General features: G+C 34.7%; 1 long non-coding RNA gene across 1 annotated transcript; it reads right to left on the minus strand.

The window, feature by feature from the left end:
* Window positions 1-1803: 1803 nt before the first annotated feature.
* LOC118764810 lies at window positions 1804-24092 on the minus strand. The gene is made up of 3 exons (XR_005000619.1): window positions 23324-24092; window positions 8799-8800; window positions 1804-1836 (listed from the first exon to the last, which is right to left on the minus strand). It is a non-coding gene; the product is annotated as an uncharacterized LOC118764810 (long non-coding RNA).
* Between the last annotated feature and the right edge of the window lie 333 nt (window positions 24093-24425).

Below are 24425 nucleotides of genomic sequence, written 5' to 3' on the forward strand. Positions count from 1 at the left end.
CAAGTTGTTTTACACATATTACACTATTTTTTTTTTTGTTTTGGTGCCCGGGTCAGCCCCTCAGACGCTTTCGGAACTTCCCGATGTGAATTTTCCGAGGCATCTCCCCCACCCCCCTTTCGCGTGCGCAAATTTTTTTTTTCATATTCGTTCATAGGAAGTTGTTTTACACCTATTACACACATTTTTTTTTTGATTTTCTGATATTTGTTACGCCCTATATTAACCGAATTAAGTAGGTATTAATAAAGTCAGTGCCAATTAATGGCAAGTGATACAATATTCTTTGGTGATGAGGCACATATTCTGTGCTGCACTCCATTGGGTCTTACAGATGTATCTTTAAGGTACTCATAAATGCAGACATAAATATTGACATACACTCATACGTACTCACATGGACATAATCACACAGTCCAGCATATATTGCTATATGTTTACATAGTCATGTTAACATGCATCTATTGTTGCATCTTTGTGGGTTTGTATGCACACACATACACTTAAACACATTTTTGTACATAGTTTCTTCCACATCTTTATAAGTGTATAAATAGGCACATAGATGTATATACTTATGTGAAAATAGATGTATATACTTGTGTGAAAATGAGATACATCTTGAAATCACCTGAGGAGACACATCTACAGCAAGGGATACACCTAAACCAATTGCGCAGTATCCTACCCTGTGGGGGATCAGTGGTAGATGGGTTGAGATGATTGTAGTAATCAATAAAGATTCTTGTATCTCCCATCATCTGTCTCTCTCATTAATCACATACCCAACGAACACTAAGCCAATGAATGTGTTTTACCGACAAACTACCAGGTCTATACCATATGATTTATTAACTATATAGCTATTTACATATGTGTATATATAATTTTATGTGTGTGTGTGTGTGGTGTGTGTGTGTGTATATATATATGTGTGTGTGTGTGTGTGTGTATATATATGTGTGTGTGGTGTGTGTGTGCATATATACTCATAGCACTCCGTTGGTTATGACGACGAGGGTTCCAGTTGAGCCGATCGCCGGAACAGCCCACTCACTAAATTAACGTGCAAGTGGCTGAGCAATTCACAGACATGTATACCCTTAACATAGTTCTTGGGGAGATTCGGCATGATACAGTGTGTGACAAAGCTGGCCCTTTGAAATACATGTACAGCAGAAACAGGAAGAAAGAATGAGAGAAAGGTGTGATGAAAGAGTACAGCAGGGTTCACCACCACTCCCTGCTGCAGCCTCATGGAGCATTGGGTATTTTCAATCAATAAACAGTCACAACGCCCAGTCTAGGAATTAAAACCATGATCCTACAACCACGAGTCCACTGCCCTAACTACTGGGCAATTGTGCCTCCATGTATGTGTATATATATATATATGTATATATGTTAGGAAGCTTCCTTCCCAAACTCATGGTTCCTGATTCAATCTCATTGCATGGCACCTTGGGCAAGTGTCTTCTAGAAAGCCTTGTAAATGAATTTGGTAGAATGAGACTGAAAGAAGCCTGTCATATATATATATGTATATACATATATATTATATATGTATATACATATATATTATATATGTATATGTGCTTATATATATATATTATATATTTATAATCATCATCGTTTAACGTCCGCTTTCCATGCTAGCATGGGTTGGACGATTTCGACTGAGGGCTGGCGAACCACATGGCTGCACCAGGCTCCAGTCTTGATTTGGCAGAGTTTCTACAGCTGGATACCCTTCCTAACGCCAACCACTCCAAGAGTGTAGTGGGTGCTTTTACGTGCCACCGGCACAGGGGCCAGTCAGGCAGTACTGGTAACGACCTCGCTCGAATCCTTTTATATATGCCATGCATATATATATATATTTATATTATATTATATTATATATATATCATATTATATATATTATATATGCATATATATATGCATATATATATGTATATATTATATATAATATGTATATATATATTATATATATGCATATATATATATATTATATATAATATGTATATATTATATGTATATGTATATATAATATGTATATATTATATGTATATGTATATATATATATGTATATGTATATATATATATGTATATATTATATATATATATGTATATATTATATATGTATATATTATATATATATATATATGTATATATATATATATATATATATATGTATATGTATATATATATATATGTATATATTATATATGTATATATTATATATATATATATATATTATATGTATATATTATATATGTATATGTAATATTATATATATATATATATATGTATATTATATATGTATATGTATATTTATATATATATATATGTATATATTATATAATGTATATGTATATATATATATATTATATATATGTATATGTATATATTATAATATATATATATTATATGTATGTATATATTATGTATTATATGTATATGTTATGTATATGTATATATTATGTATATATATATATATTATATGTATGTATATATTATGTATATATATGTATATGTTATGTATATGTATATATTATGTATATATATGTATATATTATGTATATGTATATATTATGTATATATATGTATATGTATATATTATGTATATGTATATATTATGTATATATATGTATATATATATACGAGAAAGAAGCAACAAGAATGGATTAGTTTTTAGTACAATTGTTTCATACAAAGACAGGCTTTATTACAAGTTGCAAAAATTGCAGCAGATAAAAGTGTCCCGTACTCATCAGCTAAAATACATTTGAGTTCTCTAGACATCTTAGTGGGTGAGGTTATACTCATGAAATATTGGAGATAGTTCCATTAGAGGCAGATATAGGTTGTAAACAGTTTTCCAAAGTCCTTAATGATGATGCACAGTCTTATCACAGATTTTTAAAAACTTATTAGTTTCGAAGAGAGATGAATCAATCCATAGTGTAGATTTAAATTTCCAGAGATATGAGGAGGAGGATGCACAGACTTATCACAGGTTTTAAAGACTTATTAGCTTCACAGAAAAGGTGAATTAATCCATAGTGAAGATTTACATTTCCAGTGGTAAGATGAGGAATTTCATACTCACAGACGATGTATTTAACCATTATTAATCCACAATCATTTCATGCTATATGATAAGGTAATTTGCCATGTTATTGCTCTCTGTGCAAAACTGCTATGTTGAGATTTCTAAAGGCTGAAGGAATTTATTTGTGGGGCAAAGAAAAGAAAATAAAAGAAAAAGGAAAGAGACAAGGAAAAAAGAAAAAGAAAAGGGAGAAGAAGAAGAAAGAAGGAAAAGAAAAAGAAAAAGAAAAAGAAAAAAGAAAGAGAAACGGGGGAGAAGGATAGAAAAGAAAAAGAAAGAGAAAAAGAAAAAGGAAAAGAAAAAGTGGAATAGGGAGAAAAGAAAAGGCGCCTATATAGAGTATACTGCGACAACTTAGCGGGAGGGGGTTTTTAAAGTGACCAAATACAGAAGAATTTGTAGATAACTTAGTTAGCTTGAGTCTTTAAGAATTCAGGAACTATGAAAAAAATTATTTTTTTGACCAGTACACAGCTATTTACTATCAACCTGACACGGATGAAAGCAGATATGAATCTAAAGAGAATTTAAAGAGATAAACAAGGTCAGGGGTAGAGGGGTCAAAAGCTATCGTCAGAAGGAAATACAATAAGAGAAAGGATCTAAGTGCAACCTTAACCAGAGGTCATTTAAATTATTTATTTATTCATGTTACTGTCTTAAAAATTGTAGCCGTTACTATCAATACATTAATGGACTACCGGTCAAAAGCTAGAATTTAATTAACAAGGTGTGATGGAATTGTCTATTTTATTGAAATTTATCATACTACTTTCAAGGGAGTTTCTTCACTTAATTAATTCTGTAATAGAATTGTTAAGCCTTAGTAACTTAATTTATTAAAGTAGTGTTACCTAAACTAGATTAAGTTCCAAAATTAAAAATTTAAAATTAAGATTTAAGAATTAAATAAACACTAAAAATTAAGATTTTGGTTATATTTATCTACCTATCTTGTTACGATTATTCTATCCAGTTATTCACTTAAAATATTTTAGGGTCTTCAATTTAGCGTGGACACAAACTTGTCCTACTTCAATATGGTTATTTAACAAGTTTCTATTTTTTCTATGCCTTAGAATTTCATAGGTCTCCATTGAGCAGAGTTGGCAACCAACCCTGCTATTTTTATACGGTATTGCTCTCCTAACTATTTCCCAATTAAGATTATAATTCTTGTTATTATTTTTGAGTTCCCAGATTTTACTTGAAAGTGTGGTGGTACCAGCTTTATGACGTAATCCAAAAGATGAGATGTGATTTCTAACCCTTTTATTAAATTTATTGTGCACCCAATGTAAAAAAATTTGTTATTCTCAGTAGATATGGTACATTTATAGATTACGTTATTTTCCCTGCAAAGGCCGGGTGCCGGGCATCTTGACTTAATTCTACACTTACACGCAGGAGGAACAACTTCAGAAGTTGGATTATTCATGGGTAGATGTCTTATGTTCTTATTATTATGATTATCATGAGTATAATTATCCTTATTATTATTATTATTTTTATAGTTTGTGCTGTTATCTAAAATATTGTTATTATTTATTGATCCTATTGCTCCATCTTTTAGGTCTAAAGTCCTACCATGATTATTTACATTATTAGTAATGTTACTATTATTGTTAGTATTATTATCAAACTGTATATTGCTGCTATAGATGTCACTGATATTTTCCTTCTCCGCGTTTTCTCTATTAGCCTTACTTCTATTATTAACATTTTTACTTCTATTAGTATCGGTATTATTACTACTCTTGTTACTGCTAATATTATTATTAGTCGTTTTGTGGTTACTGATTCCATCCGTGTTTTGATAGTTACTATTGTTGTTAGTATTGCTATAATTGTTATTGGTATTCATGTTGTTATTATTATTTTTATTTTCATCTTTCCTGGCTAGTTTAATGTTGTTATTATTAATCTTAGCTATTAAAGTGGACATATTTGGGAGGGTTGAATAAGAAATTCTAACTGTTTTCTTAGAAATAATTCTATGATATTTATGAGAGATTGGGAAATTTTTTTCTAGAATTACTTTGAATTTGCTCCGTATATCCGATTGAATCGCACAGTTGAAAGGAATATTCAGCCATATTATATCTTTTTTATTTTTATTTCTATTAAATTTCTTTGAATTAGAATCAGGGTTCGTAGAATTATTATTATTATTCATCTTATCAAAGTCATTGTACTTACTACTATAATTTGCGTGCATCTTTGATTTATCTAATTCCATTTTATCCGAATTACCTGTGCTTTGGTTTTTACTTCTATTTGAATTATTGGGCTTGTACGCTAGATTTGCGGTTACTGTGAATCTATTTCTACTTCTATTTCGGGCCTGGTCTATATTGCTGCTTATGTGATTAATGATAACTTCTTTGTTAGGAATATGTAAGTTCCCCTTATCTATGAATGTAATTTTTTGGTTGTATCCTGCCTTAGTTAACGCTGTATTATAATGCTCAGAATGGGAGTTAAATATATCCTTATTTGAAGATAATTTTGAAATTCTTAATGAAATATTTCTGGCTAAAGATTCAATTATATTTGGTGGATGGTTGGATAATTTATTTACGTATCTCGTGATTTCGCCTTCTTTTCTAAATGGGTAATGCAGCTTGGAGTTAAGGTCTAACGTAATATCTAGGAAATTAACTATTTTAGTGCCAGGTTCATACATTAATTGCTTTGATTGTATATATATATATGTATATATTATGTATATATATATATATATATATGTATATATATGTATATATATGTATGTATATATATGTGTGTGTTATATATATATATATATATGCATTTTTTTTTCTCTAGTTTCTGCTCAGAGCAGTGGCCATGCTGATGCACCGCCGTTTTGTTACACTGTTATTATTAAGAGCCTCCTCTAAAATGTGGCACTTGGTGAAGCATAGAGTTTAATATAGCTACCCTCATTTGCACCTCCTGTAATGAGGTAGGTTCATCTGGGTTTCTCGACAGGGAGAGGTGCAGGTTAAAAACCCCTACATCTACTTTGTGCAAGTTCCTCAGACTCTTTGGGAGAATATTAAAAAGCTGTAGGCCTTTGAAACCCAGGCTGTTGCAGTAACTTGTCCTGAAGTGTGATGGCATTGCTGAGACCTTTGGCACTATGCAGTGTTGTCCTGTTCTGGCATTGGTGTAGCTTTCAATGCCAAATTTTTGCCCAATTCCTTCCTGGCTAACTGGGAAGATAGTTTTTCTATGTGGCTGATGCTCAGGAGCAATAAACACTGAAAATGCTCAGAGACCAACTTCTGCCACATTCCTGGGAGAAAAACTAGAAATTGTTGATAGCTTCCGTTAACTTTGTGACCAAGTCAGTAGCGGGGGTGGGTGTGCTGAAAGTGTAACTGTTAGAGTAAGAATAGCCTGGGCAAAGTTTAGAGAGCTCTTACCTCTGCTGGTGCCTCTCGCTCAGAATAAAAGGCAGACTGTATGACGCATGTGTATGAACAGCCATACTACATGGCAGTGAAACATGGGCCATGACTGCTGAGGATATGCATAAGCTTGCAAGAAATGAAGCCAATATGCTCCGATGGATGTGTAATGTCAGTGTTCATACTCGACAGAGTGTAAGTACCTTGAGAGAAAAGTTGGACCTAAGAAGCATCAGTTGTGGTGTGCAAGAGAGACGTTTGCGCTGGTATGGTCATGGGGCGAGAATGGATGAAGATAGTTGTGTGAAAAAGTGCCTCACCCTAGTGATTGAGGAAACCTGTGGAAGAGGTGGTGAAGTACGACCTTCGAACTTTAGGTCTCACCAAGGAAATGACCAGAGACCGAGACCTTTGGAAGTATGCTGTGCGTGGGAAGACCCGGCAGGACAAGTGAGACCATAACCCGTGACCTCTACCTGGGACGTAGCCAGCCCACTTATGCATACCTTTCCTTCTTGTGACACAAACCCTACTTGTGAAGACCTGTTGAGGCAAGTGAAAATCAAAATCAATCAACATCAATGGAAATTGTAGCTGTGATACTAGTGCCGGTGGCATGTATGAGAACCATCTAAACGTGGCCGTTGCCAGCGCCGCCCCGTCTGGCGCCCGTGCCAGTGGCACGTAAAAAGCACCATCCAATCGTGTCCATTTGCCAGCCTCGTCTGGCACCTGTGCAGGTGGCACGTAAAAAGCACCCACTACACTCACGGAGTGGTTGGCGTTAGGAAGGGCATCCAGCCGTAGAAACACTGCCAAATCAAACTGGGCCTGACGCAGCCTTCTGGCTTCCCAGACCCCAGTTGAACCGTCCAACCCATGCTAGCATGGAAAACGGACGTTAAACGATGATGATGATGATGATGCGTGTGTGTATGTGTTTGTGTGTGTGTGTAGATGTGTGTAGGTACATATATATATGTGTATATATATATATGTATATATATATATATTTGTTCATGTATGTAGATAGATAAGTGTGTATATGATTGTATGTAAGTATATATAATCACCCAGTCCTATAAATAAATGTGCATATATGCCAGCTGTTGCACAGAAATTGCCTTTGATAATGCTATAATGAAATGTAGAAAATTTCAATTTTGTTTCTAGTATTGGAAACAGTGATTGTAAAAGGAGATGAAAGTAACAAAATAACTAGTAGTTACTTTCAGTGTTAGATATGGTGTCATACTTTAATGTATTTTACTAACTAAACTGGAAATATAATTATTTACATATTTTCACCATTAGTTATAATTCATCAATAAATCCTGTGGTTTTTGAACTGTTTAAAAACAGCTGCAGCTGGTTTTGGTTTATATTATACACTTCTATAATGTTTACCTTTGATTCTCGTTGAAAATCTCCAATTTCTCATTAAGATTGAAAGCCTTAACTCGTTTTGTTTTTGACACAAGTGTTCAATGTTATTTATAGTAGTTTTCTTGGGGGAAGATACTTTTTATTATATAGTCAATGGAAGAGTGCCAGCTCTCATGACCTTTGTATTTTATTCCCACTTTGAAAGATGTTTGCTACATACAAAATCTAGGCTTTTTTAGCACCATACAATGAATTCTTTTAATTTCAAGTTCCAGAGTAATTGTCACTAGTATCAGAAACCTGCCATATATCAGTTACCTGATGTGTGTGTGTGTGTGAGAGAGAGAGAGAGAGAGAGAGACTTTTATCATATCTTCTCACGGGAAAATTTATTGCTATGTATAATTTCAGAAAACATACCCAGCTTCTGCTAATTTCTAATGGTATTTTATTTGAAATATTTGTTATCTTCATTATCACCACTTCTATTTCATTAGACTAATAAAACAAACATAATATATTTAAACAGTATTTTTATGGAATGTCCATGACTTATCCAAATGCAATCTCCAATTTAGAATTGACATGGCTAATATCTCTAGAGTAACTTTTAGGCAACAATATAAAGCTGTACTTCATTTCATGATGTTAGAATGTTACTTTTCAACATTTATATTCTTCTGTTTTCATCAAATCAAATTTGATGTTAAATGGAAGATCTAGGGAGATTTGTTAAGATCTAGGAAGACTTAGTTTTCTAAGCAAGTTCAATCAGATCACAGAGTGATATTCAGCTAAATGTTTTCTACCAGTTTGCACATAGCAGCCATTCTAAATCAATCTTCTGTCAACACTTTTATTACCACGCTTCTGTTGAAATAAACCACTTTCCTGTCAGTTAATTTTTTAAATAATGAACAATGCAGTAAAATTTCCACATCATCAAACTGACAATTGGAACATAAATTAACGTGAAATTTGTACAGTAAGTCTTCAGATGACTTTAAACCAAGAACTCTGTACCATAAAAATGAAGGTAGTTTTAGGTGGTCTTGTATCAAAAGGGTTAAACTGCAGCTTAGTTAATTTGCTGCAAGACCCTAAGAATGCACAAATCACAATTTACATTATGAAATCATTGAAAACTATTTTTATTATATATTTTCAATTCTTTCAAGAAAATTTTTCAAACTCTGTTATTAACAGAAATATCATAGTTTATAATATGATCACACAACTATAATGTAAATCAGAAAACTTATATGAAGAGAAGTTAGCCATCTGCTGTTTTCTGTCATTTAAAATAATAATGAAATTATTGTATACAATGCTCAGGTGCACTGTTTTGGTCAACTACTGTTGTGTGGTACAAATGGTATTAGTACTAGAGTACTTGGTCTTCCAAGTCTAACCCCCACCCCCACCAGGCTAGATAAGTAAATATCAATCCATTAAATCATTTATACTCTTCTACAAAATACTGGCTTTGTGCCAAAGCTAGAAATTATTACTAAATTTAGGCAAATATATTTAAATTGATATAATGTTGACTTAAAGCTTGAAATGTTATATATTTTTCTGATGTATGGTTGATATACTTTGAAATATCTTTCTTTAGATGTCAGTTCTTGCTGTTACCATTTCAAAAATGTTTCAGTGGAATTGTTTATTAGTTTCCAGAAAAATTTCAAAAAAGTTTTTTTTTTTTTTGTTCTAGTAACAAAATGATATGTTATTAGTTGGCAATAGGTTGCCTTCATATCAAACCCAAACTAAGCGTCAGACTAATGAAATCAACCATTCTTTTTTAAACATAGAACTCAGTATTTTGTGCATTTTATTTCTAAAGGCTCCATCAGATGTCAAAATATTTCTGTCCTTGAAATCACTGCTCACTTTTCTTTATCTTCATTATAGTTGTCTTATTACTTGTTTGGCATTCCTCATTTTCCTTAATTTATTGTTTGCCATCAGCTCTTTCAACCAAAGATTATGGCTCTGCTCACTTTGAAAGAAGTTTCACATTTATGTTACACCATTGACTTGTGTGTTTGTTACAACATGTAACTGAAAACAGTGAAACAGCAGTTGTGTGTGTATGTGTATTAAAGTTTGTTTCTTTGTATAAGGGTAGTGGTGGGGGTTTGTTAAAATATAGGAGGCAAATCCAGTGCCATTCATTCTTAGAAGGACGGTATAGAGTATTGTACAGTGAATGGAAAGGAGAGTTAGTAATGGAGATATTAATCTTTTCTTTTCTACCTTAGGTACAAGGCCTGAAATTTGGGGGGAGGGGGCCGGTTTATTAGATCAACCTCAGTACACAACTGGTATTTAATTTATCGACCCTGAAAGGATGAAAGGTAAAGTCGACTTTGGCAGAATTTGAACTCAGAACATAAAGACAGACGAAATACCATTAAGCATTTTGTTTGGCATACTAACAATTCCGCCAGCTCACTGCTTTGTGATGGAGATATTAATGCCAACATGAATGGAAGAAACCACAGAACTTGATCAGAAGAGAGGAGTTCTGGTAGGACCCAGGTGAACTTGTGACAGTCCTCTATATCTGAAATAAAATTGGTGTAGTCACTCATGCTTCTCATACACTTCCAGATGTTTTCAACCAAATCATTTGCTATTTATTCTGTCAATCATCAACAAGTGTCAAACTTTCAAGATGTCACTTTCAAGATGCATGAGCAGGAAGACACAAATACATAAACACCTATGTGCATAAGTATGGTACATAAACATTCCATGTTCCAACATGCATGCATGATCCTCATACATTCACACATATAGATGTAGGAATGTATGTAGACAGATGAGCTGGCCATACATATGAATGTGTTTGCAGAGAACCTTATGTATGTAAAGAGGTGGCAAGTTTGTGCCTGGATTTCAATATGAGGTTGACTCCATTGTGCTAGTTATCAAGATGGACATCCCAGTTGATATTGCAGAAGGTAGCAAAAGGGGAAGGACAGCTGGGCAAATCAGCAGGAACAAAACAGGACTTATGTAAAGAGGGGTAGAATGGAGATGGAAGACAATTTATAAGGGTTAATTAATTAGTTTCATAACTATCAAAGAAGCAAGTTGCAGATTGGAATATGAACTTAGCTTACATTCTTAATGATAATCAATAACAAAAATGCTAGCATTTGTATAGGAATACTCATTCAGTTTGTGAGCTACAAAGCAGTCCTATTTGTGCTGATGCCATGAAAAGGCACCCAGTAAACTCGATATGTGTTTGGTACAGTGAGCAGCAACAATGCAGGGCTTAAGAGACCTCTATAGCCTTTTTCAGGGTGAGATAGCCTCTATACTGTCAGTGCCCAGTACACTGTTATAGTGGCCGTTGTTAGGAAGGACACTCAGTCATAGAAACCATTTCATAATGGAGACATTGGAGCAAGACATTTTCCTACAGTCCATCAGATCCTGTCAAATCATCCATGCTATATCAATATGAAAAATGGACATTTGACGATGGTCCAGAGACATAAATACATACAAATAAAAATGGCAAGAAATTGACAGTTGTTAGAACAAAGGAAGACAGATTATGATATGAGCAAAAAGAAAACCTTTTGATTAAATGTTATCTGTAATTAAACAATTTGCTAAAGGATTTCTAGCACAAACTGAAACTGTTCTGTATTTTTGAGATGAAGAATTCTTTAATATTATTTACATTTACATTGGACGGATTTGTGTCCTCATCTTGTTTGTTGTTACCACACCGTTTCGGCTGATTTACTCTCCAGCCTTCATCAGGTGTCCTTGTAGAATTTTGAACCCAACCCTGAGTTCTCATTCCTAAGGTATTTTGCTGATGTTATAATTATTATTATTATTTATTCAAGGTACTGCCTGGAATTGAACTCGCAAACTTGGGGTTAGTAGCCCACGCTCTTAACCATTATGCTATATGCCCATGAGCAATTATAGAGTGATCCCTTAAGAACAAGAACCCAGGGATGGGTTCAAAATTCTACCAGGACACCTGATGAAGGCTGAAGAGTAAATCAGCCGAAACATTGTGGTAATAACAAACAAGATGAAGACACATATCTGTTCAATGTAAATGATGTACAAACTGAAGCTATCAGCTTTTGGACATCGAATGTCCTATATTATTTTATCAAGTTGCAGTTACAATTTTCCAAAAGACAAGAATAACAGATTGATTGTGATAAGAACACACAATCAAAATGGATCACCTCACAAAAAGGAAAATATCGACAGGCTCTGGAAAAATATTGAACGTTTGGATACTACCATTAAATGCAAAGTGAATAATGAAGTGATGAACAAGCAGCTATGATAGACTGTCTAAAGTCTTTGGAAATTACCAATGGAGAATACACACTATTAAACAAATTACCTTTAAACATCAGCTATGTAGTGTATAAAATGTACACCGGTTACTTGAATATATTTATCCAAGATCAAAGTTAAATAAACAATGAGGTGATTAAAGAGCAGACAGGGGGAAATACAGGTGTCTAGGACTGTCCCAAACAATTTCTCATCAACAAAGCTGTCCTTAAAGAACTGAAGCAACTCTGCCAAAGTTGACTGGATGTATGGCCAAACTTTAAAAAAACATTTGGTGCTATTTCTTATTCTTGGATACCAGTCATTATGCCTTGTCAAGGTTTCATTTGCTGTAGTTAATGTCTTTAAAGAACTGTCAACAACATAACTATTGATCAGAACTGAAGCCACTATCATAATTATAAAGAGAACTATTGACAAAAATATTCCAGGTTGAGAGTTTGTCTTTATTGCGTTTCATCCTGGTGGAGAATTCCTGTTGAGGAAAAGCAAAGCTACATGTTAGGTTCTGCAGAGAAGAGAATAATTATTACCAACACCTTTTTGTTTGTAACAAAACTGTACTCAATATTCACAACACCAAGAGACAGAACTAATCCCAACATTCTTACAAGAGATTGTTGACCAGGCAAGGAATATGGATATCAAGGGTGTCAAAGTGCAGGCACAGAACAATAGTTGATTTGACTGTTCATACACTATATAAATATATACATATATTTATATCTATGTTTACACACACTCTATATATATATATATATATATATATACATATATATATCAAAGGAAGGCTAACTGGAAAGACAGATTTGTGTGTGGCAGATGCACAGGAGCAATAAACACTGAAAATGTTCCATCACATGCCAGGGGGAAGAACTAGAAGTAGTTGTTAGCTTCCATTACCTAGGTAACCAAGTCAGTAGAGGGATAGATGCTCTGAGAGTGTAGCTACTAGAATAAGAATAGCCTGGGCAAAGGTCAGAGAGATCCTACTTCTGCTGGCAACAAAGAGCCTCTCACTCAGAGTAAAAGGTAAACTGTATGGTGCATGTGTGCAAAAAACCATGCTACATGGCAGTGAAACATGGGCTGTGACTGCTGAGGACATGCGTAAGCTTGCAAGAAATGAAGCTAGTATGCTCCACTGGATGTGTAATATCAGTGTGCATACACGACAGAGTGTAAGCACGCTAAGAGGAAAGTTGGACATAAGAAGCATCAGATATGGTGTGCAAGAGAGACGACTGTGCTGGTATGGTCATGTGTTGCGTATGAATGAGGACAGCTGTGTGAAAAAGTGTCACACCCTAACTGTGGAGGGAACTTGTAGAAGAGGTAGACCCAGGAAGACCTGGGATGAGATAGTGAAGTATGACCTTCGAATGCTGGGCCTCACCAAGGCAATGACAAGTGACTGAAACCTTTGGAGATATGCTTGTGCTTGAGAAGACCCAACAAGCCAAGTGAGATCATAACTGTGGCTTATGCCAGTGTTGCATAACCAGCCCATTTAACAGTAGACTTCAATCATTGAGCAATAAACTATGCTTGTGAAGACATGTTGAGGCAAGTGAAATCATTGTCTTGGCCAATGCCAGTACTACTTGATTGGCACCTGTGCCAGGGGCACATAAAAAGCACCATATGAAAGTGGTCGATGTCAGTTTTGCCTGACTGGTCCAATGATGGTGGCATGTAAAAAGCACCAGCCAAACATAGCTGATGCCAGGCCCACCTGACTGGCTCCTGTGCCAGTGGAACGTAAAAAGCACCCACTACACTCTGAGTGGTTGGTGTTAAGAAGGGCATCCAGCTGAAGAATCCTTGCCAGATCAGATTGGAGCCTGGTGCAGCCTTCTGGCTTGCCAATCCTCAGTCAAACCATCCAAACCATACCAGCATGGAAAGTGGATGTTAAACAATGATGATGATGAAGTGTGGCTGTGTAGTAAGAAGTTTGCTTCCCAGCCATAAAATTTGGGGTTCAGTCCCATTGCAGAACACCTTGGACCAACCATTTCCTTGTGAGTGGATTTGGTTGACAGAAGCTAAAAGAAGCTCATTAGCACTGTGTGTGTGTGTGTGTATGCGTGCGTGCGTGCGCGTGCATGTGTGTGTGTGTGTATGGGTGTGTTTGCTTTACTGTTTCCTTGCTGTGACATCACATGGTTGTTGTAAGCAAGTCTCCCTGTCAAACAATTGATATCCTTCATTCCAATATGCTGTAAAACACAAGGCAGCAAGCTGGCAGAAATGTTAGCATGCTGGGCAAAATGCTTAGCAGTATTTCTTGTCTTTATGTTCTGGTTTCAAATTCCGCCAAGGTCAACTTTGTCTCTCATCTTTTCAGGGATAGATAAATTTAACACCAGTTGCATACTGGGGTTGATTTAATTGACTGGCCCCCTTCCCCCCCAAAAAAATTTCAGGCCTTGTGCCTAGAGTAGAAAAGAACATGCTATAAAAACACATCTGGTCATGGGGATAAATATTACCTTACTTGGAAACAGGTGAGAGTTGGCAAGAGGAAGAGCAGGTGACCATAGAAAATCTGTCTCAACAAATTCCATCAGAGACATGCATGGATGGAAAAGTGGACATTAAAACTATGATGACGATGATGAATATATATATATATATATATATATATATATATAAAAGAAGTAAGGACCTAAATCCTTCGAAGGAATGTCAAACATCCAAGTCTGCTGCCAGTTCAAACCAAGCAAAGAATATTTATTGAATGTATAGTTTTTTGTATAAGGAAAGGAAAAAATATCAACATAGACAATTGTTTAATACAAAGTTGGTACGAATCCAATACAGATTCTATAAGTTGTTTCCAGCCTAATTGATTCCAAAACAAAATGAAAAATAATCCTTTTGAAATCACAAATTAGGCTTTTCTTTAAGAATTCATTATTGGAATGAATGGTTTCAACCAAAAAAAATATAAAGACCTTATTTCTGGGCTATTGTAAAGGTCTTAATATTTTTGTTGGTTGAACCCATTCATTCCAATAATGAATTTCTGAAGAAACGCCTGATTTGTGATTTCAAAAGGATTATTTTTCGTTTTGTTTTGGAATCAATTAAGCTGGAAACAACTTATAGAATCTTTATTGGATTCATACCAACTTTGTATTTAAGGATTGTCTACGCTTAAATGTTTTTCCATTCCTTATATTTTATTTACACACACACATATATATATACATACATAAGATGTACCCAGTGTAAGCTAGGGACACACAAAGGTGCAGCAATTTCAAAGGAAGGCTAACTGGGAAGATAGTTTTTGTGCGTGGCAAATGCTCAGGGGCAATAAACACTGAAAATGTGCTGAGAACAGCTTCCGTCACATTCCAGGGAGAAAAACTAGAAGTAGTTGATAGCTTCCATTACCTAGGTGACCAAGTCAGTAACAGGAGTAGATGCTCTGAGAGTGTAACTGCTAAAATAAGAATAGCTTGGGCAAAGTTCAGAGAGATCCTACCTCTGTTGGTGACAAAGAGCCTCTCGCTCAGAGTAAAAGGAAGACTGTATGACGCATGTGTGCAAACAGCCATGCTACATGGCAGTGAAACATGGGCCGTGACTGCTGAGGACATGCGTAAGCCTGCAAGAAAGGAAGCTAGTATGCTCCACTGGATGTGTAATGTTAGTGTGCATACATGTCAATGTAAGTGCCCTGAGAGGAAAGTTGGACATAAGAAGCATCAGATGTGGTGTACAAGAGAGACGAATGTGCTAGTATGATCATGTGTTGTGAATGAATGAGGACAGCTGTGTGAAAAACTGTCACACCCTAACAGTGGAGGGAACCTGGGGAAGAGGAAGACCTGGGATGAGGTAGTGAAGCATGATCTTTAAACGTTGTGCCTCACAGAGACTGAGACATTTGGAGATATGCTGTGCTTGAGAAGATCAAGTGAGACTGTAGCTGTGGCCTATGCCATATAACTGGCCCATTTAAGAGTACCCATCAATCATTGGACAATAAACTATGCTTGCCAAGACCTGTTGAGGCAAGTGAAATCATTGTCATGGCCAATGACAGTACCACCTGATTGGCACCTGTGTCAATGGAACATTTAAAGCACCATTTTAGCATGATTGTTTCCAGGGCCACTGACTGGCTCCCGTGCTGGTGGCATGTAAAAAGCACCATTCAAGCATGATCATTGCCAGCATTGCCTGACTGGCTCCTGTGCCAATGGCATGTAAAAAACACCATTCGAGCATTGTCGTTGCCAGTGCCGCTGGACTGGCTCCTGTGCAGGTGGAATGTAAAAAGCACCATTTGAGCGCGACCGATATCAATACCACCTGACTGGCCCTTGTGCCAGTGGCACATAAAAGCACCCACTACACTCTCGGAGTGGTTGCTATTAGGAAGGGCATCCAGCTGTAGAGACTTTGCTAGATTAGTTTGGGGCCTGGTGCAGCCTTCTGGCTCACCAGCCCTCAGTAAAACCATCCAAACCATGCCAGCATGGAAAGCGGACGTTAAACGACGGCGATGATGATAATGATGATATACATGAAGGCACATGGCCAAAATGGTTAGGGCATTGCACTCACAATTGCAAGATTGTGACTTTGACTCCCAGACCAATGATGTGCAGAGTTCTTGAACAAAGTTGTAGGAGTGGCTGTGTGGTAAGTAGCTTGCTTACCAACCACATGGTTCCGGGTTCAGTCCCACTGCATGGCATCTTGGGCAAGTGTCTTCTACTCTAGCCTCAGGCCAACTAAAGCCTTGTGGGTGGATTTGGTAGATGGAAACTGAAAGAAGCCCATCGTATATATGGATTATGTATGTGTGTGTGTATATGTTTGTGTCTGTCCCCACAACATTGCTTGACAACCGATGCTGGTGTGTTTACATCCCAGTAACTTAGCGGTTCGGCAAAAGAGACTGATAGCATAAGTACTACGCTCACAAAGAAAAATCCTGGGGTCGATTTGCTCGACTAAAGGCACTGCTCCAGCATGGCCACAGTCACATGACTGAAACAAGTAAAAGAATAAAAGAATATACACACACTGATATATGACCTACGTTGGACTCATTCGCATAACTGGAGCTTAACTATGGTCTATCCATAGCACTTACTCAGCATTATCTGACACCTTTGGGTGTTACTAATACCATTACCTCTCATAACATCTATGTATATATATATATATATATATATATGTATGCATGCATATATATTTTATATCCACCAGTCTATATCAGTTCTGCTATTTTTGTTTCATTGTGCTTGCACTGCTAGTTGGATCTTGTTAGTGATTAGATCTTCACCAATGTTAAAAATCTTCCACTCCCATGGGAAAGAAAGGAATGAATGTATAGAGACGGCACAGAGCAATGAAGAGGACTCTTATTGGGGACAAGACAACTTCTATAGTGCTGGTGCCAATATAAAATGCACCAAACAGTCTGTAAAGTGGCTTTGATGGTAGGAGGGACATCCAAGTAATGAAAGCATGGAAAATTTGAGTGAGAAATATTACCTGTCAAGAAGGGCAATAACTCCTAATAAGAACTGTGATCGTGATGACTTGTTCAGTTCATATCAAGAGATTGATAGGAAAGGCTGTGTGGTTAAGAAGTTCTCTTTGCAACACATGGTTTCTGGTTCAATGACAATGTAACTCGGGCAAGTGTTTTCTAATATAGTTCCAAGTAGAACTGGATTATGAAAACTGTATAGAAGCCATTTTGTGTATCTATGAAATATGTGTGCATGTCATCATTTTTCTCTTCTTCACATAAGACTATCAGTGCAAAAACAGTGATATTGTGCTTAGATTTCCAGTGAATGTTAGGTCTGGTAACTTTGCCCTCTCAAGGTAATGAAATAAAAATTCTCTTATTTGTAAGGAAAGGGTTGACAACAGGAAGAGCATCCAGCCATAAAATACTGCTTGAAATGAGCACCTGTTCAACATCACCAATGCATCGGAAGAAACAGACATAAAAATGAACAAATGGATAAACATACAATGAATATACCTATGTACAGCGAGTTGACCGAGTCATTCGAATATTGGCTATACTGTCTTGTGGTCTGAGATTTAAACCCAGTTGAAGTCAACTTCATCCTTTCCAGATTAATAATTGAAATATCAATACAAGACAGATTGGAGGAAATGGTCCCATGGAAATTCTGCAAAGTGAAGGTGTCCAGGACTGTTGCCACAGCCACTATCTTCTCAATGTATTCAAAACAACTGTCCTTGAGGTTCTTCAACTTAGGAGAAAGTCACAGGAGCAAGGTCTGGACTGTACGGTGGGTGATGGACAGTTTTGATTCCCACCTCTGTCAAGTAGTTGGTTACTAGGATGGAATTGTGGACTGGTGCATTGTCCTGGTACAGGCATGACCAACCCAAGTGAAAGAGCTCGGGCCTTTTGTAATGAAATTTCTTCCTAAACTTTCTCAAAACCTTTACAAAGTACACTTTGTTGACCATCTGGCCAGAGGGAACTTGGCAGATATAGATGATATCCTTTCTGTTGAAAAGGGCACCATCATGAGCCCTCTGTGGACCTGCTTTACCTGGCCTTCTTGGGTCTGGGTGAACCAAGATACTTCCAGTGGGCACCCTGTCTCTTGGTCGCTAGCTCATAACAGTAAATGGTGCTGTCATCACAGGTCACCAGAGACTCAAGTACTCATGAATTTGAGATAAGCTCAACCAGCTCTCTGCTGTCACCAATGCTTCTTTCCTTCTGTTCATCACCGAGCACCTTTTGAACAAACTTTGCACATATTCAGACCTTCATGAATAATTGTGCATCCAGTTGGAACACCAGCTCCAAACTGTATTGTCTTTATAGACACACAGCAGTCTTCATGCAGAAAATTGCATATTTTCTCAACCAGTTCTGATGTCCCCCACATCTCATTGTCTCTCTCATCTCTTTTCTACCATTCTTGAACCGCTTCTGCCAGTGAAAAACTTATGCTCAGCTCACACAAGTTAATCCATAAGCAATCTGAAGTATTTTGTAAGTTTCTGCCCAATTTAACACAAAACTATACAGCAACGCAAGCTTCCATTCATGTCCTGACAGCATTCTGCAAACCTGTCAGCTGTGACAAGCAGCATTTAGAAAGATGGGTTCAAAGTACAGCCATCTCATTCAATCTGGAATAGTAAAAGTTGGCAGGTCAGCTTATTAGATGTATACTAGTGATATGCTAAAATTACAATAATCTAAGACAGTTATATCTGCCTCTCCTAAAAAAGAACTCAAACCTTCTGGAATGCACTGTGTGTGTGTGTGTGTGTTATAAAAGTGAATAGTTGAAAGAAAGTAACATTAGAAATTACATGCATTTAATAGCATTTTGACTCAGCTTCACATTACTTAAAGTTTCAAGAGCGCATGGGATAAGTCCACCTCATATATTCAGAACATCTGATAAGGTGGACATGTTCTATATGCCCTCGGACTTTAAATAATGTGGAGTTAAGTCAAAATGTTTTATACATATATATATAGTGTGTGTGTGACTGGATGAATGAAACCAACTCTATTAAACTTAATTTTCCATCTCAAAGACTTGATATATTTAACAATGTTAGCAATTCAGATTTATTTTGAATCATACAAAAACAATTTCTTTGGGAAATGTTAAAACAGTGAAATATATATATAAAAAGGGGAAAGAAGATGAGGAGGGGTTAGAGTCAATGTAAGAAAAAAAACTGTTATCCACAGTGAAGTACAAAAGAAAACACTAGTTTAAACAGTATAACAAAATTAGAGTTGAGATTTTATCATACAACGAGTTTGTGGTTTTTAATAATTTTCTTGGATTTCAAAAATTAAAAAGAATATTTAAAATGGTGTGTAGATACACACTAGGAGATAAATTTGTCAAAATACTAAATCACAGTTTTATTCCTTTCTTCAAAGACTCAGGTATGAATTTGTCTTTTCAAAGACCTTATTTATAAAACTTCTATTATAAAGCTTCTTTTTTTTTATTTTTTATTACCAAATATCCTACTACAAGCAGAGAAATGGCTCCTTTTTTTCTTTCAACCACATGGCATATAAAACAGTAGAGCAAGGTCAGCTCTCTCTTGTAAAGATCCTGATATTGTGAGCTCTAGCATTCAATATCTTCATGATTTAAGTAAATTTAATATTTTACCTTCAACTTTCTTTTACTCAGCAGAAAACTTAAGGTAAAAATATTTTTAAAAAATGAATATTCAGAAAAATTTAATTATTATTTTGTTTTTGTTTATTTTTTTTTTTTGTTAAAAAGTCATAAAACATTTCATGGTATGAGTGTCAAAGTCGGTTTGTAATGTAAAGTACTGTTTATATATATGTGTGTGAAATATCCACCCAATAAATGTTATTCATTAATTAACCAATTAAATTAATAAAGGAGTTAGATCTTCATAATCGGCTGTAACTGTGTGTTCAAGCTACTGAGTAGAAGCTAATAAAAATCAGCAAATTTGGAAAATTCAGAAATAAAACCATATTCTAGATTGTTAAAAAAGTTATGGGATTATAAATTTCTCAACTGTGAATCATTGACAAAACAGAACCTGTCGATAATTTATTGAGTGCTCATTTAGCTGAGTCAGAGAAGAAAACCATGAAATAAAAGATCTGTCAATGATGAAAATATTGTAGGAACAGCAGATTATTATATTTGTAACTTAATGGGAAAAGATGTGGCATTGCAGAAGACAAGAAAACTAAAATACACATCTAATTGAATTAATTAGATATTACTTATATATTTAAATTGATTAGATAATACAGATAATTTCCTGAAATAGTCATTTTCATTTCTCTCCTCATGAAAAACCACAACTTCATGTTTCTAAACTGAGCAGTACATTCAAACACAAAGAATGAAGGATTAAATGGTCGTTAAAACAATGATAATACAAATTGGAATCCTACAATTAAATATTATCTTCACTTAAATTTCAGCTTTGTCTCTGCAAATAGGGATTGACACAACAACATTGTTGGGTAGAAGCTTAAAGTGAACAACAGATGATGGGTGGCAGTTGTATCATGAACAGAATTAGAACACAGATAAAAGTGCAACTAAGAATATACATTGTTGTTTTGCTATTAATCTTAAGTAATAATATTCACTAATATTACTAATAAATCAATATGAATCTTAACTTTAATACTCATTCAATCATTATTAACATGGATCATTAAAGAATTGAACCTAACAATCATTAATCTCAAAATCACTTTGTTACAGTCTAATATCTATCTATATATATATATCATATGACATGTTAGCTGGAATAGGGAAACTATCCAAATTTGAAATTGGTTAAATGTTCTCAGACCCCATAAATGTGAAAATATTTGTTTATAATCATAGTAAAATGGTGTATTTTACGGTTTCAAGACACACCAATCAATCACCAGTCTTTCACTTTCATCATATTTCAGCTTCTATTCTTTATATCACACATACATAACATGCAGGAATGAAAACAAAACCATTTTGTTTTTGAATATTATTTGCTAACAACAAACAAACACTTCTCTCTTGCTGTCTGGAAAGAGTTTATGAACAGATTATTCCATATATATTTTAATCCCACCTCCACCATATCTATATTGTCTGTGGCATCAGTTAATCCATCTGCTATGATAGTTTACTGTTCTAAGGAAATTGTATTAAAACAAATGCACCAAGTGGATAATATGGACGTTCCTTTTACTGTACCTAATTTATCAAATGAAATATCACAAACAGAATGTAACAATTAAAATGACATTAGGTAATTATTAAAACTATGTAGGTCATTCTTAAATTTCATTAAACTGTCTACAATCATAGCTGCTAAATTAATTAGATTCTAAGATGTTTCCCATTAAAATAATGTAAAAACATGTTAGGACGATTGTTTCTGTTTTCTGCCTCAAACTGGTTCTTATGAAGTTTATTGTTTTATTTTGAAAATTTAAATAGATAGTTCATTCATAACTTCTTTCATGGGGTTATTCCTTGTTGTAAACATTCAATTGCACCATAAGCTATCTTGCTGTATTGGACATTCATTTCTCTCAGGTCATTTTTGCTTAGATTATGCAAATTACCAAGGCTATAAACATGTTCTATTCTTTTTTTGTATAAATACCTTTGGCTACTGGAGATACAGTCTGACAATTGTCATATTGATGACAGCTACTGAGACAGAAACATGCATCCATCTTCAGACAAGAAGCATCTTTTTCTTTAATGGCCTGTCAACCTTGGAAGAATCTTGAGTTTTGAAATTATCTCCCCCTTCCCATTTGGAGCTAGTCATAATTGGCATTTGATAATTATAATGCATACTCAAGAGGCAGACATAATTTTAATAAATCAAGAATTTATCTTATTTGAAATTCTTGTATTTATCTATGTTATATATATATATATATCTAATATAGGATAAAATTTTCAAAAAAATTTATCAGTGGCCAGCATATTAAAAATATCTTTTAACCCTTTCGCTACCAACCCGACTGAAACCGGCTCTGGCTTTGAGTATAAATGTCTTGTTTTCATAAGTTTTGAATTAAAATCTTCCACCAAACCTTAGTCACAATTTATGTTCCTAACACTAGCTGAATGATAACTAAGTTATTTTACTAAATTCTTTGTTGTATTTAAAGTAATTGAAAGAAACAGAGAGCATCTCAAAATAAATACAGTAACAAAAGGGTTAAGGTGAAAATTATAAACAATTTATAAATAAGGGCAAAAGAAAAAAATTCCAATGCCAAATATGCTGAGAAATAGACTTTAAATCGTCAATAACCACATATAATTCATCACTAAAAGAATTCTTTATCAAATAAACTCAGAAATCAGACCGATTCAGTAATGACGTAATTTTCTAGAAATTTCTGTCAGCTTGCTTCAAGACACATGCTTTTAGTGATGAATTATATGTGGTTGTTGTCTATTTCTTGGCATATTTGGCATAGGAATTGTTTTCTTTTGCCCTTATTTATAAGTTATGTTTTATATATATATATATATACATATATATACAGGTAGGTAGATGGAGTTTATCTTGTAGAGATAAAATTAACTCAAAATTTCAAAAATAGTAATGGAAAAATTAATTTAAGTCCCTATTTTGAGAGAGAGTGGGGCGTGTTGGTGTATATTATATTGAGTTAAAGACTTGGTTCATATCCCAGCAATGGACCCGTTGTTCTTTTCTGTCTCAAACTGGTTCTTATATTGATCTTATATACTTCTTCACTGTTGCAATCTTTACTGTTACCATGGACTCATCAAGGTAATCAAGGCTTGACTGATTTCAGTTTGAGCATCAATAAATATCCAAGTTCAGCCAGAAATAATTTACAAATTCTTAGCAATGGAAACAAATATTTCCTTTTTATACAAAACATATGTAAATTATTGAGACGGTGCATGTAGTGATTTCATTTTGCTTGAAAGAATTATAGAATCCATTGAGGCATATTCATCCTTTGTTCTATATACTTACTCATATATAGCATGTTTCTACTTCCTCAATCGCTACAGCAGTACATTGTGTCCAAATGCCTCTTGAACATTGTTGTGAGACCATGATATTAATGAAACAACAGTTATTAAACATACACATATGTTTTTCTATGGAAATTGTTCCTTGGAAATGTGATTCTTACATATTGAATAATAATAATAATAATACTGATGTGATACAAGAATTATTGAAACGAGTGTAGGAATGAACATAGAGACATCACTGATGTTGTAATCTGTCGTTCTTTCTAGTACATATGTGTGTGTGTGTGTGTGTGTGTGTGTGTGTGTGTGTGTGTGTTGCTGATTATGTCTTTGTTAGTACAATTAGGAAAACATTATCCATAACTGAATTTTTCACAACATGTAATTAGGACACAAGTGAAAAGATGTGTGTGTGTGTGTGTGTATGTGTATATGCAGATATATATTCACACATACATTCAGACACACAAATGGAAATATATATGTATGTTTTTGAAAAACAAAGATAAAAATGTTCATTTGTAGTAGAAATAATAATAAAGCCCAAAGTTTTAAAAAGAATGTGTGGATTATCAGATATTATACAATGATGTCATATCACAGACATCAAAAGAGAAACAT

Source organism: Octopus sinensis, linkage group LG9 (genome assembly GCF_006345805.1).
Source record: "Octopus sinensis linkage group LG9, ASM634580v1, whole genome shotgun sequence".
Classification (NCBI taxonomy): domain Eukaryota; kingdom Metazoa; phylum Mollusca; class Cephalopoda; order Octopoda; family Octopodidae; genus Octopus; species Octopus sinensis.